The sequence below is a fragment of the Melanerpes formicivorus genome, unplaced genomic scaffold, assembly GCF_026170545.1.
Source record: "Melanerpes formicivorus ecotype bairdi unplaced genomic scaffold, bMelFor1.0.p_v2 SCAF_17, whole genome shotgun sequence".
NCBI lineage: Eukaryota > Metazoa > Chordata > Aves > Piciformes > Picidae > Melanerpes > Melanerpes formicivorus.
In genome coordinates this window covers 10,847,302-10,867,902 of record NW_027142369.1, presented here as the reverse complement: position 1 = coordinate 10,867,902, position 20,601 = coordinate 10,847,302, and the positions used below count along the sequence as shown (strand labels likewise).

At 38.5% G+C, this 20,601-nt stretch overlaps 1 protein-coding gene across 2 annotated transcripts in view; it reads right to left on the bottom strand.

The window, feature by feature from the left end:
- Positions 1–20,601, bottom strand: part of KCNH5 (potassium voltage-gated channel subfamily H member 5) — a 157,166-nt gene that overhangs the window by 64,402 nt on the left and 72,163 nt on the right. The window lies entirely within an intron of this gene.

The following is a 20,601-nucleotide window of genomic DNA, read 5'->3' as shown; positions in this document are numbered from 1 at the left end:
GTTAGCCACCAGCCTAACATCTCCACCAAAAGTATCTAAGTCTTTCCTGCAAACCCATTTCTGCTTTTTCTCAATAAAAACATTATAAAGAAAAGTATTTTGTCACACTGTTCTGCAGCTCTGACTGTCCCAGTCTTTATATTGGCCACCCCCAGCTCCCCTTCTGAGAAAGTAATTGTTCCCCTTCACCTCCTGCATACCACTTGGGGTCTCTAAACTGTCCTCCACTGCGTTTTCTCAGTCATAAAGTGTCTTTGCCTGAGAAAGCAATTCCATGCCTCATTCTTGTCACCTTTTAGACATCTTTTTTAATCTTGCAAAATCTTCTTGTAGAAAAGTACAGTACAATGTGGTGCAATGACATTCATTTCAATTACTTGCCTAGAAATCCTGTTTGCCTTTTTTTGACTGGTTCTGAGTACTGCACTATTTTCCTGGAACTATCTGCAGTAACAGTCAGATGTCTTTCCTGAGTGGTAACTGCTAATTTAGTAACCATTATTGCATAGGCATAACTAGCTATTTTTTTGCCTATGTGTATTAATTTGCGTGCACTGACACTGAATTTCATCTGTCTTTTTCATGGTCACTTCTACGGTAAGATTGATGTATCAAGCAGAAACCCTAATTTCAGGATTAAGCAGAAGAAAAGACCTGCAGCACAAGGGAGAAAAATCTGTACTTAGGTACAACTGTGAGTAAAGAATTAAAAAAAAATAAATCTCCGGGCAAAATGAAATTGTTTCTTCATTTTTTTTCACTTTATGCTAGTATCACAGCTTAGGTCCCAGTAATTGGGAAGATTTTATCATCTCTCTACTACAAGCAAGATTGGCTGTTTCCCAGAGCAGGGCAAATGCAGGCAAAGCTGTTCTTTCTTGGATTTTATCCAAGAGTGACTAAACCAACCCTAAAAGTCCAGTGAAAATAAATGAGGGATGTGACAAAATAAAAATATCAAGATGTGACCCAACACTTCATTATGGGATCTCTCTTGAGCATTAACTCTTTAACAGTAAAAGCAAGCATTAATTTGTATAATATGTTTAACCCTTCAGTTTGGCAGTGCCAGTGTCACACCATTGCATGTGCCATTCATGACACTGCACAGCTATTGTCTTTATGCAAGCAACAGTGAGATCAGCTACAAATGCAAAAGGTTAAGTGACCTTGATGTACTCAATGTTTTTGTTTGTATGCTGATAGCATGTGATAGAATTAGTGCAGGGTCTCTCCTACCACTTATTTTGCCAATCTGAGAAGCACACTGAAGATTCTTCATGTCTGTTAGAGTCACTAGTAACTGGGCATGAACTCCATTAATTCCCTTTATTAGGGGCAACAGCATCTGAAATTATACACAGAATAGGGATTGGGGGTGGAATGGGGAGTCACTGTTTGCAGGGCTTAGGTGCCTCTGCATCAATGATCTAAACCAGCTAGGACAACTAATACCTGCAGGTATCATTCACATTTGCTTGTTCCTACCATCAACTGCTTCTGTGAAGATGACATTGTAATGAGCCTTGCAGGAGCAAGTCTTCAAACCCAATGAAAATTAAATTCAACAACCCATGTATTAGCATGTCTTTTCAGGCCTTACAGCTTGCTTCTTCCCAAGCCTCTGCCATATAGTATATTAATTTTATAGTGAACTATTAATTGTAGTTGACTTTGCAAAGCTATTTCTTTACTTTTTTTATTCAGTTTTGCAAACCCAATCCCAATGGAATTCATTTTATTCCCCCCAGTTTGTTTGATCAAATTGCAAATATTTCCTTTAATCTTTTTAGGCATTCAGATTTATTATCTATGGAGCAGAACCTCTGCATCTCCTCCACTGATAGTTTGGGAGACACAATCACATATTTCTCATTTTATGCGACTGTTTATTTCTGCAAGTACCTATTGGTATGCATAACATTAAAACACATTTACCTAACCTAAATAAAAATACTTTGAACCAAGTTTGCAAGCTAACCTGCTTGGGTTCCTAATGATATTAATCTGAACTAATTTTTCCCAGAGGTTATGATCCATAATTCACTCAGGTCAATGGGAAGTAGCTACTGATGTTAGTGAGTTTTAGGGACAGCAATAAACAGGTGTATTTATCTTTTCCTTTGAGAATCTGTATGGAAAATTTCCCAAAGGTAGGGCAAAAGGTCTTTGGAAAACTATTCTCTTCATACCTATTCATAGCAAGAAGTAGTCATAGGAATAATGATAATAATATCACAGACACTCCATATTTGCCACTTGTACATACAGTTTACAAAGAAAATTGCTCAATTTCGTTCCATTTTCTTCAATTGTCCCTGCTCTGTTTCTCAGTGGAAAATGCAGAATTAAATTTTATAAAATTGAGGCGTGTTCTGGCTTTTTTCAAATGACTATTGGCCATTTTATTATTTAGCTGCCTTTTTTCCCTAGTGAAGCAGGGTAAATTTCAGGGAAAAAAAAAAAAAAAAAAAAAAAGAGAAAAATTAACACTTTGCTGGGTTGTTTGTTTTTGTTTTTTTAATCTGAATTTCTCGTTGTAGAAGATCTTGTAAAGTGAAAGTATAAACCAAATGTCTTATTTTTGCACCATGCTCTACTTTTTCTACCTCTTTGTTTTCTTTAAATAAAAGAAACCTTTCCAGCAGAAAACAAATGGAAGGATTTTTCTCCAGTGTCTTTCTAGTGTATAAAGAGAGACCTTTTCTGTTATCTTGAAAACAAGGGTATATTAGTTGGGAAGTAGAACTTTTTTTCCTTTTTCTTTTTTTTTTTTTTTTTAAATGTGTATATTCATTCTTTTCTTCAAAATAAGTCATTTTCAACAGAACTGAGGGGTTTTCTACATACTTCCCATATTATCAGAATAAGCTTCTACCACATTTTCTCCCCACAATCTCATTACCTCCCTTCATTTCTTCCTCTCCTCCACATCTCCTTTCAGTCTCTGCTGAAGTCTTCCAGAAGTCATACACCACATTTTTTTTTATTTTGCTTAGAAGCTTAGCTGCCTCCCACCTGTTTTATTTAATTTTACTCAATGTTATTCCTAATTATTTAACCCAATTGCTGAGATGCTCGTCTGGGTAGAGCTAGTTGCCTTGAGACTGTAAGAAATTACTTCATACTTCTAAAATCCTGGATCATTATGAAGAATTTATACATAACATCTTGCTTTCACCCACTCCCCAGCTCCACACACGTCCATTAAAAAAATAATCAACAATCTAACAATTGCAAGTAGTTTTGGTTGGTGGTTTTTTTATATATAATAATAGAGCTAAATATTTTTTTTCATGATGTTTTCTCCTTCTGCTAATATTGGCCAAAATCCCACAGTTTTAGTACTCTGCTGTAGCACTGCACACTTTTATCACGTGAAGCACTGTTAGTCTAGCTGCTAAATGGCAAACTTTCATCAAAGGGACTTGTTTCATTGAATTAACCATAACTAGCCTTGACAGCTTCTGCCATATGGCTCCTACTAGTGTTACTAGGGATAACAAATACTCCAAGCTGATAAAGGACAAAGCTCTGCCTGGTTTCTCTATTCTGCCCTTGGCTTGGAGCTCCACAACTCAGCTGTGGACTAAGATGCACAGACTCACAGAAAACATCTGGTTGGAATAGACCTCAAAGAACATCCAGTCCAACCTTTGACCCAGAACTGAAGGGTCAACACTAAATCAGGTTCCCAAGCACCAGGTTCACATGCAGCTTTAACACCTCCTGGTGTTAACCACCTGGTGACTGCCCTGGGCAGACAATTCCAATGTTTAATAACCCTCTCTGTGAAGGACACATAGCATCACCCACAAAGTCTCCAAGGCTATTAGCCTGTTCATAGACATGGATAATTTGCACACTCCCCCAACCTGCATGTTTTTTCTCAAATTCAGACCAAAGGCAGAGAACACAGCCTTCTGCATCTGTCATCACCCTTCCATATGCCACCACCATCACATTTCCAGTGGAGAAGGATGGGCTATCCCATGGCTCAACACCTATGGCTGGCCCCATCTTATGCCCAATTTTATGTCTACACCTGTGCTAGAACATAGGAATTGAGGTACCACAAGGCAGAGGCACTCTTCCTCCATGAGTTTCCATACAGAAGTCTTGCTAGAATTCCCCACTCAACTTGGGCAATCCCAGCACCTCCAGTCTGGTCCCTGAGTCACCCCAAACTTCCATCTCAATCTTCTCACAACCTCTCTTACTTCATGGCCCAGACCTTTCCAGTCAAGACACTCATTTGAAAATATGCAATGAAGCCATAGCATGTTAAGTACACATCCAGCAGCATTAACAGCTCCATCTCTAGAGTCCAGTGATCACGCTGCTTATAGTATCATAGTATCATTCAGGGTTGGAAGGGACCACAAGGATCATCTAGTTCCAACACCCCTGCCATGGGCAGGGACACGCCACACTAGATCAGGCTGGCCAGAGCCTCATCCAGCCTGCTCTTAAACACCTCCAGGGACAGGGCCTCAACCACCTCCCTGGACAACCCATTCCAGGGCTACACCACTCTCATGGTGAAGAACCTCCTCCTCACATCTAGCCTGAATCTCACCACTTCCAGTTTCATTCCATTCCCCCTAGTCCTATCATTACCTGAGATCCTGAGAAGTACTCTGGACAATTAAGTATAATTTAGAGGACCACAGTTTATACCTAAGGTAGACTGAAACATACAGTGTGGACACTTCTCATAGTGTATTTGTCCTTGTGAAAGTTCTTAGCAAAACAGAAGATTAGCTATATCCATTATTTTTACTTACATGCACCACTAGAGCTCTGGTTCTGTCCTTCACAACAATGTACTTAATACTGCAGAAAAGATACAGATTGGGAATAGCTAAGATTTTCATGTCAAGAAAACATTGTCAGTTTTAGATTTTACTTTTACTTTACTTTTGTTGATGATTCATCCACAGGGCTTGAATACAAATTGTGGAGAAGCTAACAAAATCTTAACTAACAAGTCAAATATAATAACAAAATTGCTTCTGAAGTCCTCGATGTTATCTCCATTTTACACTTCTGAGGCATAAGGCTATTACTAAATTTCAGTTTTTTAAAATTATTCATTTAGGCACATTCATTCCAGATACAAGGACTGATTTATTTACCTAATGTATGTAATTTATGAAAAATGTTTCCTAGTGGCTCCAACCAAAATAACAACAAATTAAAATTCTGAAAAGCTACTGTTTACTGATTATAATTACTAAAAACATGCACATCTCCCATCTCCAGTTCATTTCCAGACTCATCCTCTTTAAGCAATCAGCAAACACTAAGTACTGTAAAGAACATATACAGAGAAGGACTGAGCAGAGGATGAGAAATGACAGAGAATTTAAGCAATCCTGTGACCACTCCATGAATCTCCTCCTGCCTTGTACAGACATGAATTGCTTCATAATTAGACAAGACCAAAGAAATGAAGCAGAGACAGTGTGCAGCATACATGGCAGAGAATGCCCACTTACGCCCCCTCTAATTAAAAGGTACCAAGCACAGGCACATTGAAGACAACAAGCTGCAGAAAACCTTGCACCATGGCCACAAAAGTCACCTTGATGGAAAGTTGTCAAAGATATGCACATTAGTCAGCCCACCACATACTCACTGGAAAAATGAGCCAACAAATATGTTTTCACTATCTACCGCTCTTTTTGAAGATCCTTGAAAGTTGATTTAAACATCAGTGGTGGCTAGATGTGGATTATGGTGACAGGAATTAAAACAAAATCTTTTTGCACTATGTTATATTCCACTAGGTAATATTAAAGAATTTTAAGAAAAAACACCAAAAAACAGTGCAAAAGATGCTTGATGAAAAAATTGATAGATCAATTTGTCCCATATTGAATAGCAGGGTGTAATGGAAGGGAGAGGACACAGAGTGCTAATAAGTTTTTAAAAGATGTTTTTGCAAGATCAGTTAAGTGTTTCCTGTTTGGCAAATCACATTCTTCTAATGGAATAATACTCTTCCTCAAAAAACCATAAAAATTAACTAGCTTTATTAACCTGCCAATTTGCTTGCTAATAAGGGATTTCTGCATTACTCAGCATCAACTACCAAAACCACATACCACAGAGGTCCTTCAGAAGCAAATCTGTTTCTCACTCTGTTTCACCTATTTTATTTCAAATAGGAACTTAAATGATTCCATTTCTATTTGTTAAAATCACGTCAAGGGCAGCGCACACCATCCATGGCAATGCACTGACTTTGTACTCTGCGTGGATCTAAAATTGGGACTTACTACTCTACTGAGCTGTTTCACCACGTCTCTTTAACGAGCCGTTGGTCAGGTTTAGCATAGAGCAGGCTGTCAGAAGTTGGAAGGGAGGTTCTGGATGTGGGGACTTTCAGCAGGCTAGGAGATGAGGATCTGTTCGGCAAGAATACAAAATGCTTTCCAAGAAAATATCCCAACTGTATTTGTTCACAGCTGTACAAATTTGTATATCCCAACTGCATTGTGCGCTGTTCAATAATGCAGGAAGGTGTTTATGATTAACTTGCCCTTAAAGCCATGGCATAGCCATAAGTTAAGTAACGTCAAGGGTAGTCCTGTAAGAATTTTAATTATTCTGATAACACACATTTCTACTAATTTGCAACATAAAAGCCTTCCAAAAAAAAAAAAAAAATTACTTGAGAAAACTTTATATTCACAGAGACAGAAAGAGTAGGGGAGAAAAAGAACATTACCCAGCACTTTATTTTCCTAACTAAAAATAATTTTTAACAGGTTCTAAATTTATGAGTAGTATATTTAAATGATAAAAAGCCAGAAAGAATCTATATTAGGTGTCATTTTTTCTATTTAGAGAAAGTGACAATGGAGTTTCTAGAGTCTCAAGTTACATAAGCCTGGCATCAGAAGAATCAAGCTCCAATGACCGCCACAGTCCTTCCCTATAAGCTGACAGACCTTCTTTTCAAGAGTTCCTTGCTAGGAAAGGCAGAGAAGGGAAGGGAAGATGAACAAGAGCTGAGGAATAAGGACTAAGGAGTCATTTACAATCCATAATATTTTTTTCCAGTTTATGGTAAAAAAGATTTTAGAATCCTTTTACTTCCATTACATGAACATTTCATGATCTATTTGAAATCAATACAGAAGAGCTGCCAACTATTTTGAGAAACCAAAATCTGTCTAAATCCAGTTTCACATTGTCTGCATTATTGGAGGTGCTGAATTAACACTGTTCTGTCAGTAAACCTGCAGACTGATTCCTTTGCCTCAAGCAACTTCAGAGTCATATCTGGGAAATGTGTATTGATTTTAGCACCAGCAGAAGTAAAGGGGGAATGACAGGGAAAGTCAAAAGTATTTAAACTTTCCTTTGCTTTGTTACCCCAGCACTATTTTTAGCTGAGGGGAAAAAAATGGAAAATTAGGTGATCAAAGAATTTAAGAAGTCAGCTGCACCACGATGGTAAATGGTGGTACAATCTTCTTCTGCCTGTCCGTGTCTCAAATAACCACCTGACTGCGGTTATTTTAGCTGCCTGTTTTCAGCTTCTCTTCTTAGGAAAAATACTGTAGCTGCTGGTTTTCCTACAAATAGAAGTAAACATACAGTGAAACAAAAATCTGTTTCTTGTGCCAAAAAGTATACCTTTTCTAAATACAAAAGAAACATTTTCATCCTTTCCTCCCTTGTTTACAAGACGTATAAAAACCTATAGCATTTTCAGGTGTTTAACATTTACACATTGATGTAACCAATAGTTTGAGGTCTTTTTAAGTTGAAAAAACCCCAAACAAACAAGCCCCTCAAAAGTAGTAAGCATTTGCACGCGCGCGCACACACACGCTACCTTGATGATTTGCTATTCTTAAGCAGCAAGATCTGTTTAAAAATACCAATTTTGGAAGAAGTACTTCATTTTAAAATTCATAATATGATTATGTAATTGTATTCAGTGCTCTTAATCATTGAAATTTGAGGGGCAGGGGGAAAGAATGCAGGACAGGATACTGCAGATAAAACTGGTCTGTACATACAGCTTTGCCCCAACACCACAGTATTTCAGCATAAACATTCAGCATGAAGAATTCACTTGGATGAGTGCCTTGCAAGGTGAAAATTGAATCATTGTTAGGGTCTTTGGACATCATGGAATAGATCCAAAGAACAAGCACAAGCAGAAAACAAAGGTTAAGCAAAGTTTAACTCAGAAGCCTGCATCATTGTGTTGTACTGAACACTAACCCTGGAATTACTCATAATCATCATCTGCTTCATTTTTAATCTAAATATTCCTGAGTCACCTTCAACGCTGTTTTTCTGCAGAGACCAAAACACTTGGGAAGGATATTGAGGGACCAGGCAGAGGTACCTGCAAAGAATGGATGCTGCTGAAATTAGGAGAAGGAGGAAAGTTAAGAATAGCCAGGACTGGTCATGGGACAAAAATATGTTAAACAGGCAGAAGACCAGGACAGGGTGCAATGGGAGGGATAATTTAGAAAGGTGACCTGGGACATCCTGAAGGTAAAAGATGAGTAATTAAAATCCTTCAGACCAAGGAAGATTGCCCAGTTCCTCTGGAAATAGTTTGATGACCAACTTCTCTCCAGATACACAGGTAAGGGCAGCAACACTGCCATGGTGAACACCTTTTGGCTCCCTTCAGAGAATAACTCTGGACAACTCCCAGGTGCTTTTGTGGCGATGGGTTTCAGATGGGCAGAGGATCCTGGCAGCAACCCTATCTTATTAGCTTCTATTAATGAGATTTCCAACATTTGAATATCCACTCTGTTAAACAAGAAACCCACTATACAATGACCAACTCATTATGCCATTTCCAGATTGTTTCTGTCCCACGCTCACATCAAGGAAGAAGGTTCAAGGCACCCAGACTTTATAAGGACTTTGCAGCTTAAGCCACTGCTTTGAAGATTTGTTGTGGTGGGGAGTTTTTGTAACCTCTGGTGTTCACCATTCAAAGCAAACCCCTGGACAAGACCCTGTAGAGCCTGCTTGCTGTCCATGTTTACTCAGACTTGTAACAGAGAAGTGGGTATTATTTTTGGTCTTCAGATAATACTTAAGCTGGTTTCCTTTCACTAATACATCACTATTAAAATTTTTGTGCTAATTAAGGAAACCAAGGCCACAGCTAAGGAATTGGAAAGTGCTCTAATGGAATTACTACTCAGAGGTGGCTTGAATGTCATCATTTCTTTCTCACACATAGCAAAATCTTGACAATCACATTAAAAATAAAGAGCTAAAATAAATGCTGGCTTTTTCAAAGCAAACAACATTATGGATATTAACACCTTTTGTGTTAACAGTAATGCATGCATTAAATATAGCAGCTTAAGTGAGTGAAATGCCTATAAAGCATCTGCCATAAGATAAAGCATCAAGAAAACTCTGGGCTAAGAAACACCCCGGAGAACTGGAATTAAAGCAAGATATCCAGCACACCTAAGCTACAACTTCCATTAAACTACAAATACAGTCCATTTCAATTCCTCTTCATCATTAAAAAAAAATAAAATTATCTAAGCTAGTTTGACATCAGGCTATTCAGCATTTATGGCTTTGTCATTGTATCACAGATCTCTCTTCCTTTCACTATAATATTCCCATGCTGCAGAGACATTGTCCTTCTAATTTCCATCACATTCTTTTAGGAAAGTGGTTAGATGCCCTCCCCCCCAGCTTTTCACAGTGGAGAGGGAACACAGGTAAAGAGCCAATCTGATTGTGCATGCATGAAGAAAGTCTATGCATGCACTATGTATACTTCCACATTTACACATCTTGTATGCCTTATGAAAGACAGGTATTTATCCTTTCACACTAGAGAAGGTAGCTCATGAGTCACATAGCTGACCTTAACCCATGACAGCCACAGCTTCAGCACTGGGGCATACAAACAGCACATAAGTCCCATGAACCTCAACCATTTATGAAACACAGTTTTCCCTTTTTCAGCTTTTGCATACTGTCTACATTTAGCCTCTATCCAGGGCTAAATTAAAGCAGATGCTCTAGCAGCCAATGATCCTTCCCCAGCAGAGAAGGGGACTTGAGAAAAGGAGAGGAGTACTGTGGGCTGAAATGAAAATTGTTTTAATGAAGCAGTGAAGCTAATACTAATGCCAATATGAAATGCATAAAGTTATAGTCACCCCAGCAAAGATACAGCAGTCACAAACAAGAAGGCAGTCCTGAAAAGCAGAAACCCCCAAAAGGAAGGTTGCCTATCCTCAGTGAACTTCACCCTTTATATTGAGCTGATGCTCATTATAATGTGAAACACCTGTGAGCCAGCTAAGTCAGCTGCTCTGGTTAACTCATCACAGCTAATGGACTGCAGATTATGGTAGATTTGAACAGAATAGAACAGAACAGAATTAACCAGGTTGGAATAGAACTTTGAGATCATCAAGATTTGTGATTCTGTCTAAGCAAAACCAGGCCACACACAAATTCTTCCCTGCTTCTCCATGTCAACATATCTCTGCTTCTCCATAACAACATACTCAATGTGATGTTCCTGCTCAAGCCATCACTGCTTGGCAATTTCAAAACTGCCAAGCAAATCAAGCACCCACATGGTTGGACTTAATGAGCTTAAAGGTCTTTTCCAACCAAAACAATTCTACAGTGCAACTTTGCCAAGCCTTGGCTGTGATCCAGCTGAGCCATTGTCGTTAGCTGAGTATGGATGAGCATCAGTCTTCATTCTGTATCTCATGGCACTTGCAGAAACATCAGAAACACAGGGACTGTTTTATAAACAGAGGAGGCCTTTGACATCAGGCCTGGGTTTCTCTTACTTAAGACATTACCACTGCTTTTGCATTTAACAAATGAAACACAACTAAGACTGATACTAAAATGTAGGAAGCACTGACATCCCTGGGTTTGGTTAGCTTTTCCAAGGTTTTTTGCATTACAGATACTCCAATGCATCATCTTTGAAAGTCAACGTATTGTCAGGAATTTAATATTTCAATTGCTGAGACTGTTGAGTGGACATAGAGTTGACATTTAATTTTTAACAAAGGCAAGAAAAAATGTGAAGCAATGGGATAACAGACAGGAACTTTATTTAATTAAACAATGTTATTTAAATAACAGTAATGATAATTTGCACTGATGAATTTTACCCAAGATCAGGCAAGTTAGTTTCTAGGGAACTGAGTCATTGGGATGGAAGGGAAAGAGAAGGTGCTCAAATTTTGACTGTGTATTCCTCCCCTTTTTTACCTCACTTTCCCAATGAGCATTTTGTCATCATTTTTACCATGTAGCTCTATAGTTGATCAATAGCTGGGATAACTAATCACAAAGACTGTAAAACAGCTATCTATGTTTTTTTTCAGCAACGTGATAGTAAAAAATAACCCAGAGTTTTTTTAAAAAGCCTTCCTACTGCCCGTAGAAATAATTGCTCAGCAATGGCTGAGCACCACACCCCACATTTATTCAGAGTAGCCTTTTGCCTCCACATCTATCAAGAAAGTGAAACACAAGCCAGACTGCTACAGGGCCCAGAAAACAAGTTACTGAAATGCCTTGAGCTCAAGGCTGTCCTGAAAACCTTCCGTGAGCCACAGCTGCACAACAGCACATCTCTGCAAGGTTGCTAATGTGGATGTCGGGAGCCAGGGCCATTCCCAACTGTCTGCACTCCACTCTGCCCTTGGTAAGTCAAGTCTTAATGTCAAGTACACAAGGATATAACAGTACCTACATGCTTTTCCACAGCTGCCAGCAAAAGAGTATACCGTAGATGAAAATAATAAACTTTCAAATGACCCTTCCAAATAGCATGATTATTTCCACAGAGTGACAGACATAAGGAAACAACAACAACAAATAAAGGGAGTGAGCACACAATGGGACAAAATTTGACGTAATTGCTGACAAAACGGTTTGACATAACTGGCAAAACAAACAAACAAATCTCTTCATGAAATGGCCTAAAATGTTGTGGATTAAAGTCTCAGCTTAAAAATTGATGCACTGTGAGAGAAGTCTTTCATCTCTCCATCCTCACCCTCTGCTATGTGCTGGTCAATAAATCTACATTCCTTACTGAGTTCAAATGTGAAGTGACTATAAAGTAAAGACAACATTACCAATATAAAGCTAACTATCAAACTTAATTTAGTGCAAAAAATGGAAGGAAGGTAATACTATGTCTCACAAATATATACTTAATGTTTTTTACCAAAATAAAGATATTAATGTAGAGTGAGAAAGGGTGTTAAATTGTTATAAGCAGAGTGAACAGTACATTCCCCAGTTGAGACAGAGTTTTGCTTTCAACTCTAAACTTCCTTCCTTTTGTCAGACTAATTTGTTTTGGCCTGATATTTTCCAATGCCAAGGTGAATGTTTTTAGGAAAGCTGAAGGAGCATTAGTCTGGCCAGTTTTCATATGTTGTAGCCCTACATGAAAAATACCACCTCTTTCATTCACTTTGGGAAATACATGTAGGTGTAACAACAGCTATAAGCAGAAATATCAAATTTAATGCAACCATCGATCACATCAGGATAACATATACAAACTGAAAATATTCTTCCAACGTTAAAAGCATTCAAAAAGTTGTACTGTAAATGAAGAAGGTTGTTCATTCAGTAGAACTGAATTCATTATGCCTTTGTTTAAATGTTACTTCAATATTCTTCTGGCAGAAACAGGTTGCAAGAACAAGAAACTAAGGAAATCTCATGCAGACACCTATGAGAAATAATAATAATTCGAAACTAAAACCAGTGCCATCTTAAATTGGTTTCTTGTTCTTTATGGGGGAAAAAATATGTCTTATGTTAATCTACTACAAAGACTTAGCACTCCAACAGCTAATACTCAAAGGTCAGAGATTGATAATCTTGCCTATTTAGTAGCTGCTATCTCACATTTCCTTTTTATAGCTAGTATTTCTATGTTGATTGGGGTAGGGAGCAAAAGGGGAGCAAGGAGCAGATTCTAAACTAGCTGAAAATGTTCTATGTTGGCTACAATGGGAAGGGGTTTTAGAAAAAAAGGAAACATGGTGCAAATGCCAAAATCTCTCTGAAAGTGATGGGACAAACTCCCCAAAGCTCTATCACTCTTTTGAATATCTTGCAGAATATCCTGAATAACACATATTTCTGGTGTCTATGATGTGACTTCCAAACCTTTTGTAGATTTATAGAATCATAGAATCATTTGGGCTGAAAAAGACATTTAAGATCATCAATCCTAATTATTAGCCTAACACTGCCAAGACCACCACTAAACCATGTCCATGTGTACCACATCTACAATACTTCCAGACGCAGTGAGTTCACCACTTCCCTGGGCAGCCTGTTCCAGAGCTTGCAATCCTTTGGGGGAAGAAATTTTCACCAATACCTGATTTAAACCACCCCTGGCACAGCTTGAGCTAATTTTCTCTCATCTTAGCACTTGTTGCTTAGGACATCAACCCCCACCTCGTTATTACCTTCTTTCAGGTAGTTGTATATAGTGATACGAAGTCCCTGGACCTCCTTTTCTCCAGGCAAAGCACCCCCAGTTCCCACACCTGCTCCTCAAAAGACTTGTTCTCCAGACTTTAATATACACTAGAGCAGATACCTGCTCTAGTAGCTTTGTAATGTCAGTCGTTACATACCTTACCATTCTGCCAAATACTACTACTTCTGAACATGCTAATGGTCATAGGCTGGACTTGATGATCTCAGAGGTCTTTTCCAGCCTCAATAATTCCATGATTCTGTGCATATGTGTTCAGGATATCAAAGTTCAGGATATATTAGAACATTTCTTATATGTCTACATATGCTCATGTTCTTCTGAGAAGCAAGAGACAGAGACTAATTTCAGCACAAATCTGCAGCGTTCCCATGTACCCTAGCTATATTAATCCTGAAACTATTTATCATTGAGCATACTGCTTGGGTAGAGCGAATTGCTTCCAGTACTGTTTGGTAGGCTGCATACCCTGAAGCAAAATAACTTTTTAGTGTTTGCTTTTTTTAAGTTAGGATGAACCACAAGATTTATTTTATTTCTTCCTACAAATGCTGTGGCTCAGACCCATATGAACTTTCAGCTATCATGAAATATTCCAACCACAGGCTGTTAGATTGGCTAGAGCAATGGATACTATCCCCCATTTACCTCTGCCTTCACCTGAACTTTTAAACTGTATAGGCAAAACTTAAGTGCCTCATGCATCTTTGAGGGTCTGAACCAGTTACATGGAGTTAGCTGCAGAAAGGAAGACTAATTCAGTATAGTCAGGCTCCTTTTTTTGTGAACATTTCCATTTGTGTTTGTTGGCTCCCTGTACCTTGGAATACAGTTGGGGAGGCACTGTACAAGAAATGTGGAGTTCCTGCTCCCATCCATTTAACATTTAAACCAATAAATCAGGTGCAGGTTTGCAGAAGAAAAAAGAACCACAAAAATGTATCAAATGCCAAAGTTCACAATTCTACCATGTGCTATCTCTGGAAATGAAACAAAGGTTTCACATTCTTAGAGTCTTAACCTTCAGACACCTCTATCCAAAATCTCCTGGTCCTCTGTTAAATGCTACCAATTAAAAGAGATCACAAGTGATAACTCCTTTTTAAGCACACACAGAAACACATTAGTTAACAACCTCCATGTGTTGCTATTGTACGTGAAGAGGATTTGTTGCAAAAATTATAATGTGAAAGACAATAAACTGTGAGAGCATTTGATTCATTCTGACATTCTTAATGTAGCAACATAAACCCCATTAAAAATGTCATGCCAGTGCAGCAATGTCTGTGTCATATTGACACGACAACATGTCTTTACTCACAGTATAAATTTGGTTAGAAATATTTGTGCAGCATGCAGAGGAAGAAAGGAATAAATATCTGGCACAGAGAAACAACACGGGACTGTTCCCTTTGAATTTATAATCACAAAGTGATATATTTCAGCAAACATCCTCTTTGTTGCTTTTTCAGCTGGCTGAAAATGGATTATAAGGTGAGGATACATAACTTCTCTACGGTCCATTATTTCTTATTATCATCCAGATGGAGTATGGCTATTAAAGCACCACTAAAAACTCAAATTAACTGCAATGTTTTAGATTACTAATTCTTCAATAGCATGTTTATATATCAATAATAGACTGTAAAAAAACCCAACAACAGCCTTACTAATTAGACTAGATCAAATCTGCTCAGCTTGGCTTCCTGTGCCTCCTATTCTGTGTGTTCTGTGTGGGTGTTCAATACTGATGCAGTTTCCATTAAATTCCTTCCAAAGCCTCTAGTCACTTCTTACAAGACAGCAAACATCTAGAAGCATTTGATGGCTTCTCTTGCTTATGAGAAGCATTTTAACAAGAACATACCCATGTGTAAACCATATGAATAATTTTCTTTCGAGTTTGTCTGTAATGGGAGTTTAAATCTTATTTTGTCCCTAAGATAGTTAGATAGTAGTTTACTTGGGAATGCCCCAATATTTATCATTAAGTCTTCTGTTTATAAAAGCACTTTAGCATTTAATTTATTTATACTTTCTGACAATTCTGGGTTTGTTTGGGTTTCTGGTTAATTTGATTTAAATTTGTGCTCTCTTGCATTGCTCCTTCAGCAGCTGGTAGAATATGTGAAACAGTTTCAGTGCTGGGGTCCCACTGTGAAGATTTTAGTTAGTTAGTTAGTTATTTGTTTTGTTTGGGGTTTTTTTATTGGCCAAATCAGGCTATAGGATCTCTGAAATCCTAAAATTTTTATCTTTCTCCAAATCCCATCAACAAACACAAATAATATGCATCTGTTATGATCCCTGAAAAATAGGAATGAAGTTCTGCCAATGAAGATTTATTATTCTGAAATGAAGATTAATGTCTGAGATAAATCTCTCTAATTCTGCCATTTAAAACCACATTTAACAGTCAATGCTCGATTTCCCAGAAGAGACTGCAGAGCAACCTCAATATGAGTACCACCATGGGCACCTGCCTGCTCCTAACCAAGGAGTAAAAAGAAGACAAGGTGCTCAGTGGTACCAAACTTCCACATGGTCTCACAAAACACCATCTGATTTTCAGCCCCTGCAGCAACTGAAACCTATGTGGTGGAGTTCAATACATCATAGCTTGCACACAAACACACACATGCAGTCTCATATGTCACTAAACAGACCTTTATGCTAGAATGACCTTGTGCATGGGGAAAAGGAAGGCTGGCCAAAGACTGCCAAGGGCTGTGGAGGTATGTCATAGACTTGCTTTCTCCTTCTCTCATTGACTTCATTCATCTTCAGGCAAAGATACTTGATTATAAGCTCCTTCTTCCATGACCAATTTTCACCCACATTTAATTATTTCAGACTCACATCCTCCAGCCCTTTCAATATTTTCCAATATAGCACTGATGCCAGTATGTTTTTTCAGAACTTCCTTCTAACCATTTTGACTTGCTTTCTTTTCCCCTCTTTCAGGTGCTAAGGTAGAAAGATTGTGTTTGATTAACTAGAAAGTTACATTTCCTTTAGGTAAGGTGGGCTATCAATTTGAGCAGGAAATGTCTGCATTAATAAGGCACAGTAATAACCATCTTTATTCCTCAATTTCCTATTAAAAAATAATGGAGAGGAAGCATCCATTCAATGCTGTGCTTTAAAATATTTCCGGTGAGGAAGGAAGAAGGGCAAATAAATCCATTTTTTTCACCATATAAAGGAATAATTATTTGTTCCCATGTCTTTATCATTCAAACATATCATGTAAAAAAAAAAAAATTCTATACACAGGATCCCACTGAAATGGATGGTGTGGTTTTACAATACCTTCATGAATTTTAGGCATGAGTCCTAGCGACCTTGCAATAGAACTCACCTTTCTAATTCCCCCTTGACTATATTTGGAAGATCCATTCATGTACCTTAAATGTCAAAAATGTTCCTTTCACTATGGTGTGTGGCCATAAAGGCAAGCTCACATTAAGCAACAATGAGGTCAGTGGGGCTATTCAAGTACTTAAAACACACCATATGCTTAAGATCCTAGTTCAGGAAGGACCAAAGGGCTTGATTAAACGCTTGAAAAAATAGGTAGGAATTTGCCAGACCTCACTCTGGCCTCCTAGCCTTTAACCTGATGTCGCTCAATCACACATGAGGTGTGAGAGATGAAACTAAAAGGATGCAACACACCATCTAAAAACAGTACTGTTTACCTGTATTTGAACTGATGCTTTCAGGCTGTTCAACCTTCCCAATACACTGTAAGAATTATAATGTTCATAGAATCATAGAATGGCTTGCCATAGAAGGGACCATAAAGATCATCTAGTTCCAAGCCCTTCTATACCAGGTTGCTCAAGGCCCTAGCCAATCTGGCTTTGAAAATTGCCAGAGTTGGAGTCTCCACAACGTCTCTAGGCAACCTGTTACAGTGCCTCATCACCTCCCTGGTGAAGAATTTCTTCCTCATGTCTAACCTAACTGTAGCTTCTTCCAGTCTGAAGCTATTATTCCTCATCCTGTCACTACCTACCTTTCCAAAATGTCACTGTCCAGCTATCCTGTAACCTCCATTCAAATACTGAAAATCTGTTACAAGGTCTCCCTGGAGCCATCTCTTCTCCAGGCTGAACAACTCCAAATTTCTCAGACCACGTCCATAGCAGAGGTGTTCCAGCCCTCTGTCATCTTTATGGCTCTCCTTTGGACTTGCTCTAACAGTTCCATGTCCTTCTTGTGTTGGGGGTTTCAGAACTGGAGACATTATTCCAGGTGGGATCCCATCAGGGTGAAGTAGAGGGGGAAAATCACCTCTCTGCTTCATTTGATGCAGTCCAGGATTTGACTGGCTTTGTGGGCTGCAACTGCACATTACTGGCTCAATGTTTAGCTTCTCTTCAACCTGAGCTTCTCCTCAGGACTATTCTCTATTCATTCTCTGCTGAGCCTGTATTTGTGCTTGCCCTAACTTTTAAGAGTCTACTTCTACCTTTCTACTATTCATCCAGTGGGTAGTAACAAGACATGTTGAAGTAAATATGCTTTAAAAGAATAAAGACAGAGAAAAAAAGAAAGGGAAAAGAAAATTTCCACAATAAAATTATTACTTTATCTTTCTTTCCTCAAGTCTTTGTTTTCTTAAAGAAAAAGGCTGGGTGAAAACACTGGAGCAAAAATATTTAGCTGAGAACTATATTTCAGTAACAAAAACTTTTAAAGCCAAAAACCCCATCAAAACTCCTCTTCTGAAGCTATTTCCCTCTGTTACCCACAGATGGACTTGATTCAAACCCACAGTGAGAACAGGTTCTTCTTCCACAAATAATCAAATCATGATTTACCAGCTCCTTTCAAATATGTTAGAAAATGTGAGAGCTACTCTCACTCCTTGTACAGAAGAAGAAAAGAAAAAAAAAAAGGGAAAAAAAAAAAAACCACCAAATAACCCAACCCTAAAGTGTTGTTTTAGTGTTGAACACCTTCATTCATCTTTCAATGCCTTGCACGATTTAGATGACAACAGCATTTCCACAGGGAGCTGAACTTCTCCAGGATAAGTGTACACAAACACACTTTACAGTTCACATAGAGAAGTGATTGGGAGACTATGCAGTGCAAACCTGCAGCCAGTACATCATGGACCAGAAAACATCACTAAATGTTAATGAATGGTCAACCGCTTAGAGAAAGCAAGCTTTGCTAGCTTTGCCTTGTGTAACACACAATAGAGATTCTCAGCTGTACCTTACACTCCCTGCAACATCAGAGATGTAGAGTTGGGATGGACCTCAAGGGGTTGACTAGTCCAATATTCATACTGAGGCAAAAGCAAAGACACCTTGAGCAAGACTGACAGTTACTTGTTAATGAAGTCAGGACTACCAAATCTGGTAGTGGCTTCATCCATGGTGTTAAAAATTTCAGTGGACTAAGGTTGGAAACCCCTGTTTCCAATATTAGTCTTCATTCCTTCCCAGCTGACCTGATTGCCCTTCAGAAAACACTGAGGACCAACACTTTTTTCCCCTTTCAAGCACACTCTTTCTATGGCAAAAGTCAATCTTCATGTTCCTTGCAGCTTCCATCAGTTTAAACCAAAGTCAATTCCTCTAACTGTTACCATGAGATCCTGTCTTGTAACAGATTTTTATTGATCTCCTCTCTCTCCAGCTGGTCTACAGATTTCTTAAATTCCTGTATTAAAAAAACAGAGATGTCTCACCAGCCATATTCCCAGCAGAATAGATGCCTTCTTCAGCTTGCCTATGGCAATGTTCCTGATAGCTTCCAGAGTGGTATTTACAGGTTTTAGCCCCTTACTGTGTTACATTCAATCTGCATTTGTCTATCACCCTCCCACTTCCTTTTCCTCCAAGATCCTCTATGGCCTCAAAGCAGCAGAGGCAGTTATTCCCTATACTACACTTATGCATTAGATTTGCCCTCCTTACACATGGTGCATTGCACTTGCCTTTATTGACATTCACCTTGCTGATTTTGGGCTGTCTTTCAAATTTATTGGGATCATTATGGATTCTGATGCTGTCATCTAAACTGCTTGCAACCCTTCTCATAACTCTCCCAATGTACTCCCTCTGTTCTGTCATTCAGCTCTGCTAATGAAAGCGTTGAATAAAATCACACACAGGGCAAAGACTTCCCTGGCAATTCACTCCAGGTTTGACAGCAAAGCCCTTGATTACTTTTTGAGAGAGATTTTTCAATCAGTTATCACTGACTTTGTTATGACTGTTGAGATCATCTTTCATTTGTCTGCTATGAGACCACTACGTAGAAAAGTGTCAGAAGCCTTTTAAAAAGTTCAGATATATCATAGCTACTAAATTTTCCTTATTCACTAGGCAGTTAACTTGTCAAGGAAAGAAATCAGATTAATTCGCCATGAACCGATCTTGACAAATCCATGCTGGCTGCTGGCCAGTGGAAGAAAACTACTTTTAATCATTCATGATCAAAATATTTCTACTAAAGCACAATCAGATCTTTTTTTTTTTTTTGACTCAGAACTGGCAGGGATGCACAGCAGGTACCCAGGAGAGAAATGTCATTTTGGATGCTATCCTGTCCTTCCTGCAGAGTGAAGGGAAAGGGGTAAAGAAGGGGTAAAGCTCTTTAAGGAGGAAAGGGCAGTCATACTCCCACACTTCCACCAAAGGAAAAATTTTTCTTTATTCAATTAAGGCTCTTGCAGAAAAAGCTGCAGAAAAGATGAAGATGAGAGAGGTACAGGCTAAGTCCTCAGTGCTCTAAATATTTTTGAGAGGTTCATGACATTGTACTACTTCAGACCTACAGAAATGAAACAATGAGAAACCAAGATGCCCAGAACATGACAGCTAGAAATACATCCCTGTCAGCCACTCTGGGAAAATATTTGGTACTCTCGGTGTTTAAAACCACTCTGGGTCAAGCAGTTCTTTACTACAAGACAGTCCCCACATCAACAACCTCCTCCTCCATTAGTCCTACGTTTCTTAAAGCCCAATTAGAAACTAATTATTTCCTCCAGACAATCTCCACCTCTCCCAAATAAAATGCTTCATCTTTGGGATGTAGCT